The sequence below is a fragment of the Crocodylus siamensis genome, chromosome 4, assembly GCF_052110815.1.
Source record: "Crocodylus siamensis isolate JL-2025a chromosome 4, ASM5211081v1, whole genome shotgun sequence".
Classification (NCBI taxonomy): Eukaryota; Metazoa; Chordata; order Crocodylia; family Crocodylidae; genus Crocodylus; species Crocodylus siamensis.
In genome coordinates, this window is record NC_143398.1 from 225,757,872 (window position 1) to 225,770,791 (window position 12,920).

The following is a 12,920-nucleotide window of genomic DNA, read 5'->3' on the forward strand; positions in this document are numbered from 1 at the left end:
ACCTCCAAACCTTTCTAAAGGATACTTTACTTGAATTATTGCTTTTCACACCTGAATATTTTGTAAAGTGATAGAAGTTGTCATTTAGAAAGGCTCCCAAGCAGGAAGTCTGAGGGAGTTGGAAAATGGGAGATGATCCCTCAGAGCACAGCTAGCTAGATGCAGATAAAGAGTCTGTAGAGGTTGCCTACTATTCCACAATATGGCTTAATGATAGCTGTTCTTGTTTATCATGGCTCTATTTACTGAACCTGGTGATCATAAGATGGTATCAGAAGCATCTAATGAGAGAGAACTTGAAAGAATTTAAGATCCAAACTGAAAAAAAGATGTTGAAAACTGAGAGTAGGCAGAGCAACAGAGCCCTGAGCAAAGGCCACTAAGTGATCTGCCTGCACAGTTATAGATTGAGTGAATGGATGGTTGGTCACGGAAGTTTTGCAATCTTCACCTGCCCTTCTGATGTTGGGCAATGTAGCAGAAAACTGGAGGGCATTCGGACAAAAGTTTGAGTGGTACCTAGCACCCACAGGAGCAGAAGAGAAAAATGACAAAATTGATCTTCAATCTTCTTGCATATTGTGGTAGAGGAAGCACTAAATGCTTATAGCACCTTTACCTTTGAAAAAAGTAAAAATATGCATTTAAGTAAAATACTGTCCAAACTTGAGAAGTACTGCCTGCCAAAAAAGAATGAGACTCTCAAAAGACACATTTGTTATTTGCAAACAAGCAACAGAACAAAGTATAGAACAGTATGTTACTGAACTAAAGCAACTCAGTAAGAACTTGCTTGAGAACATGACAGTATTTCTGATTAGATATAGGATTATCTGTGGCATTTCAGATACCACATTATTGTGTGAAGGATGTTTGTCCCTAGAAAATACTGTCCTAATATTCAGGGCAGCAGAAACTGTGAAGACCCAAGCTGCAAGCTATGTGCGTGTGTGTGCACGTGTGTGCACGGCTCCCCCTGACCACGGCACCCTGGGTGGTTGCCCATGCTACCCACCTCTAAGACCAGCTCTGGTTACAAACGGCTGTTGGCTGAAAACACTGCCCTTATAAGTAAACTGAGCGTGTGTATTATGCTGAAGATGGACCTCATCCCTGAAGACAGAATTCAAAGATCTAAATTTTATTGTGATGCCAGTCCATTAACAGTTACTTTTTTCCTGCCATAATTAAGGCAGACCTGTTGAAGGAAGAGGGTATCTACAAGAGTGTGTTTTTGGTCCAGAGCTGTTTGGTATTTTTATTAGTACTTGGCTGTAGGAATAGAGGGCTTCCACATCAAGTTTGCAGATAATACAACACTGAAATGGGTTGCAAGTGCTTTAGAGAATAGAAGAATTCAGAAAAAACTTAAGCAATTAGAAAACTGGAACCTAGTCAACCAAATGCAATTTAATAAAGATAAATGAAAGGTGTTGCATCTACAGAAGTAAAACCAACACACACACTCTGAACAGTAGATAATTTACTAGGCAATAGCACAACAGAGAAGAATCTGTGGGAGACAGTCAATCACAGGCTTAACATTGTTTATGATTCATAAACACGTTCAATAAGAACATTACACTGTAAATGTATTAAAATCAATTTTATATTTTCTTCCTCTAGCTTCAGCCTTCCTCTAGACCTGGTTATTGTGAACAGGTTAGAAATATGCATATAGAAGTTGCTAGATATAGTGTTGCTCTCAGATTTACTATGTAGTAATAAGTTCTCAGACATACTTAGCCTTTTTCCTACTGCAGATGTACCCAGACTCAATATGTTCAGTTCAAAGTTGGGGCCAATTGTTATCTTTGCACTGTTCCTGTCTTAGTGACCCAAAGCCAAATTATGATAAGTTAGAACAAGACCAGAACACTCCCTCTCCAGTGGCAGGGAGGAGAGGGCAAGCAGCCAGGAGGCAAAGTGGTCCCTGGGCTGCGGGGCAGCTGGTGCTTCCCTCTGTGGCAGCGGGTGCCCCCCCAATCCAGGTGGCACCCTGGAGACACCCAGCTCGGGAGGGAAGGACCAGGTCACCACGCAGCTCATGTAGGCAAGCAGGCTCCAGGGACGGAGGGGAGGATCAGGTTTACCACCTTTTTCCTCGTTTTCCTCCTTCAGCAGACCCTGCCTTCCTGGGTTGCTGCCAGCCCCTGAGCCATACAGAGCCTGGTGCTTCGCTCGGTGGCTGTAGGGCAGCAAACTAAAACTCCATGGAGGTGTTTTAGTTTATTGTGCCCCACAGTCATTTAAGGTGTATTACACTGCCAAATGTGCTATAGTGGCTGGGATTTAATGCACAATATGCTGCCAACATGTGCAAACACCAACACCATTAAAGCGGTGCAAAAACTTTTAAAGCGCTTTAAAGTGTCATGCACACATGCCCCTCGTTTCATCTACAGATGCCTGTGAGACATGGGTATACACAACACGGGGGGTTTACTTCACTCTAAATTGCAGTGGTGTTTTTAAAGACCCACCGCTTCAATTTAGAGCCCCTGTTTGGTCTACACACACCCTAGCTCATCAAAATACTTCCTCCCCACCTCTAGCTCAGAAAACACAAATGACTGAAGTGGAAGAAGCAGATGAGAGACTATTTTATTTTACTTCTGGAGAAAATAACAAGGTTTGCTTCTCAATTTTGCTATATCAAAGTAGTACAAATGAATGGAGTATTGGGCCAAAGATGTGGCCCCATATGGACACTTTCCAAGTGGTAAGGGCTTACGAAACAATGACAGTATAGTAGAGCTGGTATGAGAGTGGAGGAGGAGAATTAACTTTCATAGGGCTCTGTAAGAAAACACCATGGATAAAATCCTGGCTCTACTGGAGTCAATGGGATTTTTTTTCATTAACTTGAATATAATTGATTTTTAGTCTACAATTTAACTAGGTTATATCTGTCTTGTGTTATTTGAAAACTAGGAGAATCTGTGTAAAAATAAAAACAAAGCAAAAACACTTGTTTCACAATGGTTTCAAATTTTACAATAAAAATGTTACTCCTGCCAAAGAAGTAACATTTTCATTTCAGAATATATCTTTTAGTTGATTATGATTTATGGCACTATTCCTGCATTTTTCTCCTGCATGAGATAATATGTAATATGTTGCTAAATTTGAGTCCAAGAAGAAATGGGCTATTGGGGGTTTTGCCTTTCTCTGTGTAATATAGGTCAGAGGTTGGCTATCTGCAGCCTGCAAAACCATTGCATCTGGTCTGCAGATGTGTGGCATTCACTGGTGGGAGCTTCAGCTGCAGATACACTCCTTGAGCCATGGTATAGAGAAATGGTAGCTGGGTTCTAGCACCCTCTGTTTCTGAAGTTCCCCTCCAAGAAGAACTTCCTTCTTTTCTCTTCCACAGATGGAAAAGGTTCCCTACCCTTGGTACAGACCAGGGGCGGGCAGTTATTTTGGGTAGAGGGCCGCTAACTGAACTTTGGCAAGCCATCAAGGGCCGCATGACAGGCATCCTAGGGCAGATAATATTAATTTTCTAAATTTTTTTAGGGGCCCTAAGAAAGAAATGGCCTAGCAGACTGCATCTGGCCCCTGGTATAGACCATGCTCTTTTCCCTAGAGTCTTTAAAGCACTTCCCTGTTACTGCAGTAGCAGAGCATTGGAAGTGTTCTTTCATAGTTGGTAAGGTCAGAAGGGACCTTAGCAGATCGTCAAGTCCGACCCCCTGCCATGGGCAGGAGAGAATGCTGGGGTCAAACAACCCCAGCAAGGTGATTATCTAGCCTCCTTTTGAAGACCCCCAGGGTAGGAGCCAGCACCACTTCCCTTGGAAGCTGGTTCCAGATCCTAGCCACCCTGACGGTGAAGTAGTGCCTCCTGATGTCTAGCCTGAACCTACTCTCAGCCAATTTATAGCCATTATTCCTTGTTACTCCTGGTATTGCCCGGGAGAACAGGGACTCTCTCATAGCTTGCTGATCCCCCTTGGCCAGTTTGTAGTTGGCCACCAGATCCCCCCTCAGCCTTCTCTTGTGGAAGTTGAACAGGTTCAGGTCCCGTAGCCTCTCCTCGTAGGGCCTGCCTTGCTGCCCCCGATCATGCGAGTGGCCCTCCTCTGGGTCCTCTCCATGTTGTCCACATCCCTCCTGAAGTGTGGCGCCCAGAACTGGACACAGTACTCCAACTGCAGCCTGACCAATGTCACCTCCTTGGACCTGCTCGTGATGCATCTGTGGATGCATGACAAGGTGCGATTAGCCTTCCTGACCGCACCCCCACATTGGCGGCCCATGTTCATTGTGGAATCAATGATAACAGAAAGATCCTTTTCTGCCTCTGTGCTGATGAGAAAGGAGTTCCCCAGCCTATAGGTATGCTGCTGGTTCTTCCTTCCCAGGTGCAGCACCTGGCACTTGTCAGTGTTGAAACCCATCCTGTTCTCATTTGCCCACCCCTGTAACCTATCCAGGTCCAATTGCAGCCTATTCATCCCTTCTACCGTGCCCACTTCTCCCCACATCATAATGTCATCCACAAATTTGAAGAAAGTGCTTTTTACCCCCTCATCCGGGTCGCTGATGATGTTGAACAGTGTGGACCCGAGGACCAAGCCCTGGGACACCCCGCTGCCCACATCCCTCCAGGTCGAAAAAGACCTGTCCACCACCATTCTCTGGGTGCGGCCCTCCAGCCAATTTGTGACCCATCTGACTGTGTAGGCATCAATGCCACAGTCGCCTATTTTTTTAATGAGAATGGGGTAAGAGACAGTGTAGAAGGCCGTCCTAAAGTCCAGAAAGACTACATCTACCGCGACACCTGCATCCAAGGATTTTGTGATCTGGTCATTGAAGGCCACCAGGTTGGTCTGACAGGACCTGCCTCTAATGAACCCATGTTGGTTGCCCCTAAGCATGATCTCCCCTGCTGGTCCCTTGCAGATGTGCTCCTGGATAATTTTCTCAAAGAGCTTCCCCAGGACTGACGTAAGACTAATGGGCCTGTAGTTTTCTGGGACGTCCTTTCTCCCTTTTTTGAAAATGGGGACCACATTGGCCCCTTTCCATTCTTCCGGCACTTCACCAGAGCACCATGGCTGCTTGTAAAGCTGTGCCAGGGGTCCCACAATGACCTCTACTAATTCCGTCAGCACCATGGGGTGGAGATCATCAGAGCCTGCTGATTTGAACATGTCTAGTCCCTCCAGAAGTTCCCTGACTAGGTCCTCACTGACCCTGGGCCTGGCTGCGTCTCCCCTGGGCCCATTGGGGATCCCAGTGGGGGGATGTCCCGGTCCCTGCTCAAAAAAATGGAGGCAAAGAAATTGTTAAAGCGGTTAGTTTTGTTGTCTGATGTCACCACCAGGTTTCCTAGCATATCCTGCAGTGGTTCTAAGTTACTTGGTACCTTTTTTTTTTTACCCTCTGTGTATTTAAAAAAGGACTTTTGTTATCCTGGATCTGGGTTGCTAGTCCCAGTTCCATCTTCGCCTTAGCCTTCCTAACAGCCCCCCTACAGTCTTGAGCAATGGAGATATAATCCTCCTTGGTGATGGCCCCTCCCTTCCATTAGGTGTATGCCTTCTTTTTAGCTTATTGTTTGCCTACACAGGCCGATTCGTCAAGCTTGTTCTTGTTGTTACCTTTGGCATGTTATATGGTACTGGTGATGTTTGGGTGATGTGATTAGTAGTTGTAACAGGGCACCATCTCCAGGGGTGGCCATAAAGCCCCTGGATGCAACCTTTTATTTTTCCTTCTTTTCTACCCTGCTTTATGGGCATTCAGCCCATATTCTTTCCTGCCATGACTTGATATAATTTTTATTTAGATACAGGAGGCTGCCTTAGTTTTACCATAATGATCCCAGGTATTTGGGCTAAATGAATCCCAGGTATTATGGGCTAATTGCATGGCTCCAATCTGCCCCTACACCATGCCTTATGCCTTGCAGGTGTTATCACTCTCTGATGTTCACTTGATTTCCCTCAGCCCTTCCCTAGGCTTGCCACACATTCCAAACTGTCTAAAGACACCTTGCCCTTCTCTGGTTCCATACAGTAGTCCCCACTGGGCACCAGACCCTCTGTGTGTCTAGTCCCTCCCTGGCACCAGACTCTCCCATACAGACTCAGCCCCTCTGGGCTATCAGACCCCTCAGGTCTCTTCAGGCTCCTGGACCTTCTCTGGTCCCACACAGTAGTCCACCCTGGGCACTAGATCCTTGTGGTCCTCCCCAGACACTGGATTATTTGGGCCCTCTGAGCTATTGACCCCTTAAGTCTTTCATTTGGCCCCTCTCTGGCCTATCAGGTCCCTTGGTCTCTCACTTAGCATCTCTGGGTCAAACTCTTTGCTGACTCCTTGCTGGATCTCTGGACTCTTCTGGCCTGCTCCCACTCTTTATCAGCCCTTCTCTGGGCCTCTTGAACCTTCTGCTCCCACTAGAACCTCCTGCCCATGCTTTTATCTCAGTATTTTCCCTTAGCTTTTCCTTGCCAAGTGGTAGCCTACAATGCAGTGGAAGCTGGGGTTTTAGGGTGCCCTATGCTCACCCTTCCCTGTGGTGTGGCACCAGTGGCCATTTCTAGGGGCTGCCCTCTCACAAGCAGTCTCACCACTGTGCCCCCAGACCCAGTAGAGTGCAGTTTTGGGTCTTACCCAGGACCATCCCTTAGGCTCTGGTAGTGCCAGATTATGACATGCTGAGGCCCTAAGCTATGTCCATTTCAAGAGGCCCCATGCAATAAAAATAATCCAATGTATGTATATTTTTGTCATATTAGAACAAAAATGCCCATATTTATAGTCAGTTTCCTATATCTTTATTTACCAAATGATTATTATAAAACTTGATACTGAATCATGTTTTATTCTCTTATTTAGAGGCCTCTCATATTGTGAGGCCCTAAGCTGTATCTTAAGTAGCTTAAGCCTAAATCTGGCACTGGGTCCTGGCCTCAGTTGCTAGGGCCTAGCTGTCCTGCCTGGGCTCTTCACCTCTCCTGGCTACTCCCAGGCATCATAACCTTGACCTCTGATGTCACATGTCCCTCCTAGGTGATAAGTTTTTATGCCCATTCCTTGCTCCTCTTGGGCTGTAGACTTCTAAGCCCCTTGACCCCGGCTCAGTGTGGTTTCCTCCAGGCCTCCTGGCCCTACCTTAGGCCAGTAAGACCCCCAGTCTCAGCAGTGGTCCTCTCAGGTCTTTGGTCCCCTCTGGCCCTGGAACCACTTCAGGCCAGCAAAACCCCTGGTCTCCCTGGGCTCACCCAGACCCCACAACAAGTCCTCTGGATTCTTCGTCAGGTCCCACATTCTCAGCTTCTTTCTAGGCCCCTTATCAGATCCCACACTTTCAGCCTCTCTCTAGCTCCCAGTTTCGTATTCGGCCCTTGCTCCTGAGTCAGATGCCTCCACAATCGGCCCTGGCCATACCTGCAAGCTGCTTCTCAGGCGTGGTCCCTAATTGCCATCCCGCCACATGAACAGCCTGCCTCAGGCTCAGCCTCAGTCACATCCTGCCTGCTTTTGAAACAACAGGAACTCCAAGCCTTCTCCTGCAGTAGTTGTATGGGAGGGTTTGAAAGGACAATTATTATTGCTTGCGTAAATAATTGCCAGTTAATGCAGGGGACTAGATATGATGGTCTAGAAAGTCCCTTCCAGTTCTATGTCCCTATGTGTAATGGGCTCCCCTTTTCCCTCATTAGGAAGAAGAAGGGAGCAAGGGTGAAGGGCCCTTTAGAAGGAATGATTCAGGCTAAGAGGTGAGAACTTGAGAGGGAAACATCAGGGAAAGGGCAGGATAGCTGTGGCAAGGAAAGGGAGAGAAACTCCTACTAAGGAAGACTTAGCACAGCGACATGCAGTGCGGGTCCCAGACTGGCTGGACCAGCTGCCAGATCAGGTATGCTGGGGGACGGACTGGCCCCATGGCCTGTGGGGCTGAATAAGTTTGACACCCCTGCTCTAGGTAAATACCCCTGTGACATATAATATCAACATTACAAAACTGTATTAATGAAGTTCTAGGACACCAACAATATAAACTGTTTTTCAGGGGGCATGAGCGAGTAAGGAATATAATACTTCAGGTGACAGTTACAGTTTTCAGACTAAAACATCTTTAAAATATTACCCTTGGGAGAGAAGTGTGTGAGGACAAAAGCAGTTAACAATGCTTTGTTGTTCAAGGCCCCTCATGTTCCCATCCTATCAAAGACTGATATAGGTATATAAAATGAGTATATCAGCTGTGTTGTGTGGCGGTTCAGCTGTGTCTCCATAAAAGGATTAGTAGCAATGGTGCAGCTCTCATTTATTTGGAGAAGGGTAATGCTATGCATTTTTTTCTGTATTTTCACAACAATCCACCATTGCTTAATAACAATCCATAATGTTCTAAAAATAATCAGCCTAGGTGGTCTGAAAAATGGAAATTCTGTCAAATTTTATCCAAGGGGAATTGATACATTTTGTTTTGCTCTATTCCCCATAGGATAGAGCAGATGTACAGGTGCTAGGCTAGAGATTGTTATAATTATAAAACCTGTATTCAGTTCCTTAGAGAGCTTGGAAATTTTCCACATACAGTAGAAATTCAAGCTTTGAAGAAAAAAAATCCATATGCCTGAAGAACAATGGAGTACAGGATGATGTCCTGAATTATTTACTGCAGCAAGTCGATCATTAAGTATCATGCAGTAAACACAATTCAGAATAAACACTGTAAATCTAGCCAATATCAAAAACAATATTGTAGGTTCATAAAGATTTTTTAAAAATTGGAAATATTGTTTCATACTTTTTGCTTAAAGTATGCTGATGCAGTCCTCAGTGTAAAATGACATCATCTTCTAACTCAAATCTGCTTTCTTCTAGTTTCTAAGTCATATTTGATTGCTTTATTTAACAAAGTCTTGGTTTCTGTAAGATGGGAGGACTAACACACCTATGGAAGAATGAGTTGGATTTTATATGGTCTCATTCAGCATCAACAGACTTGTCACTTATGGTGGATACATAACTGGTTGGATCATCAGGCTCAATGAGTAGTCATCAAGGGTTCAGTGACTAGATGGGAAGGAGGTATCAAGTATGGTTCCTTAGGTGTCTGTTCTAGGTCTGATATTGTTTAATATCTTAATTAATGTTTTGGATGATGGAACTAAGTGCATGCTTAACAGATCTGCAGATGACACCAAGTCGGGTAGAGTTACATATGCTCTGGAAAGCAGGGGTAGACCAGAAAAATGGCCAGCAGTCAATCAGATGAGAATCAACAAGGGCAAGTACAGAGTCCAACACTTGGGATGGAATAACCACGTATGCAAATACAGACTCAGGAATGAGTGGTAAGACTGCAGTGCTGCAGGGAAGGACCTGGGGGTTACAGTAGACCTTGTCTGTGACAGGATCAGGGCCCAGAGGTGGCTGTGATGAACCCTGCTGGCTGGTATACCTCTGTCCCCACTCCAGCTCCAGGGTGCCCTCCCTTTCTACTTTACCTACCATACCTTGATGTTATTTATAAGGGTTGGGCTGCTCCTATGGCCCCAGAGTGAGCCCAATCTACCTCCACCTTGCCCCTGTGACACTATGGTACAGTAGACCCCCAATTTACGTGAGTATTGCATTCCGGGGGAATTTCATGTAAGTTGAATTTGAGTAAGTCAGGACGACTTTCCCCATAGGAAATAATAGAATAGTGGGGGGGTTCCCTCCAGACATACCTTAGTCATAGCTTTTTTCCCCGCTTTTCTTGGTGGTGCCTTTTGGAGGTGCACCTAGTGTCTCACTTATGCATCTTGAGATGCTGCTACCACAACGGTAGCTCTGCTTGATTCTGCCTGCAGATCTTGTGAGGTGTTTGTGTATATATGTAATCTTCTAAGCGTTCATATATATACGTGAATGATGTGCATCTCAAGGGGCATTTTCCAGTCCAGACTGTAATAAAAAAATTGCATAAATGCGAGACACACGTGAGTCAGAATCACATAAATCGGGGGCCTACTGTAGGGTGTTCCTGGCCCTATTAGTGCCTCAGGACACTAGTTGCCTTATGGGCTATATGTGGCCTCCTTCCATCCCAGCAGCCAAGCCCATGCTTCGCAGTTGTTCTTCCAAGTTGTCCACTGGACCCACCGGCCCTGTTTGTTTAAACAACTTGCCTAGCCTGCTGAACCCCTGGCTCTGAAAGTAATCACTGTCCCGTGGGTCCCTGGCCCTAGTCCTTCTGCCACCTGCCTAGGACATCAGTGGCTTTCACCAGGCTTTCACCCTCTTAGCTTAAGCCTGGCCTGGCTTCAGCCTTTCTACTGTGGCTTTGGCCCTCCTGGCCTTGGCCAAGCTCCTCTAGGTCACTGGGTCCCTGACCCCAGCCTAGGCACCTCTTTGTGGCCTCCACACCTCTCCCATAGCCACAACCTGGTTCTCCAGTTAAGGTAATCAAAACTTAAACAATAGCTGTGCAACAAAAATCCGCCCTACATTGGGTCAGTACTTCCGCACGACCTATGTCCCCCTTAGTTTGTCCCTTGCAGCTCTCTGGGACAGAATTGGTGCTGGTCAGCACATCTCCTGAGCTGCCATGCACAGGAAATTTTCTCTTTTCAGTCTGCAGGGCCAGACTGCTCTGCTAGCTCCCAAGCTTTGGTTTTATGTGCCACAGATCTCCATCACATTTTGTCAATTGGCTCATCAGGCTTTGCTACTCTGGCTGCTAATCAGGCTGCCCTATTGGCTGCAGCTTGGCTCAGCTGCTTCTACTTAACCTAATGAGCTTAGGCCCCAATCTCAGGGTTTGTTTTCCTGTTGGACCTAGCTGTTGTAGTTGTTGGTTCCTGTGGGCTACAAAAATCCTACTCCCCATTTGATTGTAGCTAACAAGGGTTGGATTCCCTATTGCATTGCCCAGTGCAAAAACCCAGTGACTTAGCTGGTGTTAACAGGTGCATACTGGGTGTTAATTTCTATGTTAACAAAAGCAAATCAAGGGAAGTGATTCTTCCATTCTATTAGACACTGGTGAGGACTACCTGAAGTGCTGTGTCCAGTTTTGGGCTCCACACTTAAAGAAAGATGTGAACAGATTGGAAAGTTCAGAGGAGAAGAACAATGATTCGAGGCATCACTTAGAAGGGATGACTGAAGAACTAGGTTTATGTAGTTTGCATAAGAGAAAGCTGGGGAGGGGAGAGATTTGAAAGCAGTCTTGAAATATCTGAAGGGTGATCATAGAGAGGATGAAGATAAACTTTTCTCTGTGGCTATAATTGACAAATCTAAAAACAATGGCCTCAAGCTTCATCAGGAAAAATTTAGGTTGGAGATTAGGAGGAACTTCCTGGCTGATGGTCAGGCACTGGAACAGACTATCCAGAGAAGTTGTGGAATCCCCATCCCAGAACACTGTCAAGAGCAGGTTGGGCAGACAAGTGTCACTTGGCTGCTTGCATGACTTGGGGTGATCCTGCCTTGAGCAAACGGCTGGACTAAATGACCTTCTGAGGTTCCTTCCTCCTTACTTTTCTATGGTGCCAAGTTCCAATTGCTCAGACTTTATTGGTGAAAGAAGGAAAGACAACACAGATGGACGGACTTTTCTGATCTCAGGTTGAGGTAATGGATGATTGTTGAGTATCATGCTGTTTATTCAAAAGCACAAAAAATCATTGATGAATTGAACCTCTAGTTACTAAGTTGGCTTTAAAGCTTCTTGACCTCAGAAGAAAGATTTCTATGGGTTCCAGTTAGGATAACTTTAATCTATTACTAATTCTAAACCGAAGTACGTGCAGTTATTGATAACTTCAAAGACTAAAGCACTGTATGTAGATGCATGAAATTTGAATAATAAAGTCAAACAATTGGGATACATTATCTGAGATTCAGACAGAAAATTAAGTACTTTTCAGACCATTTTAGATTTCCATTGAGACTTTGCTAAAAGTAGGATTTTCTTGTAGTTAATATTTTACTCCTGCACTGTATTCCTTCACATCCTCTTAGTTTCTGCATTCTGCCATGACAGTATTGAAAGTTTGCATGTTGAATGTGGGGCCTTTAAGCAGAACATTCTTAGGACATCAGGCAGCATCAGAATTTCCTCCAATGTGTGAAGTAACATCATGTCCAGGAATGTAACTGAGGCCTGGGTGCTATCTTTGGTGGCAGGTGTGTGTGCATAAATAGATGTTGGCACTTCCCTATGAACAGCAGTTGCCTAGGGCATAAAGCTGCCCTGCTAAGCCTCTGAGCATGCCATTAGAATAATTTTAGATGTTTCTGATAGATTATTCAACATTTTATGTCAGACTGTCACAGCCGTACCCAGCCATGCAGGGAAGTAAATACCTCTTAGTTGCTCAGGTTGTCTCCCCTCAGACTGCAATTCCATCTGCAGGAAGGGAAAGTAATAGCAGCTTACCACCACTCTACACTTGTAGAGGGAAGGGGATAAAGTGGAAGAAGCCTAGATCCAGATTCCCCATCCTATTTTTCTTGACAGTACAGCACATGGTAGGATGCAAGATGCTCCAGGAGGAGGAATAAAATACTTGATGCCTTACTTAGAACTAAGGGCAGCAAAGCATTTTTTAGCTTATTAATGTATTTTTACTAAGAACATATTACTCAATAAAACAGAAGAAGTCTTATCTAACAATCTGAAACTATGGTATTATGTATGTTTGTCAGAGAGTTGCACTGGAGGTCAGACAATGACTAAAACTGTAGGGAAGTTATTCCCAGGATTACTTGTGGCTTTTTTAAACAATGGCTTTGCTGCTATCAAACAGCAGAGCTTTTGCTGTTATTGCTTAGCTCCACAGGAACTTTGTTCTTTGCTCAGACTTCCTTACCCAAAAAGGAGATTTATCATTCAGCTATTGCTGTCACTTCTGAGGAATCTTATAGATTGTGAACTTTCCGTTCAGCCTCTG